Here is a 214-nt window from a genome sequence, read left to right on the forward strand (position 1 = left end):
CGAGTATTACTACTTTCCTAAAACTCTAAAATTCCAAATTCTATCCTGCTGGATACTCACCTGTCCTGTTTTTCCACAGGTGGTACAATATATTTTTTTTTACTAGTCCAGGTGCAGGACTACTAGTGTCGAAAAGGCTATCAGTTTATCTTGTAATCTACTTCTGTCTTTCCATCATTATTTACTTAGCAATTTTTTTTTTTTTTTGTCTGGA

Source organism: Erpetoichthys calabaricus, chromosome 3 (assembly GCF_900747795.2).
Source record: "Erpetoichthys calabaricus chromosome 3, fErpCal1.3, whole genome shotgun sequence".
NCBI lineage: Eukaryota > Metazoa > Chordata > Cladistia > Polypteriformes > Polypteridae > Erpetoichthys > Erpetoichthys calabaricus.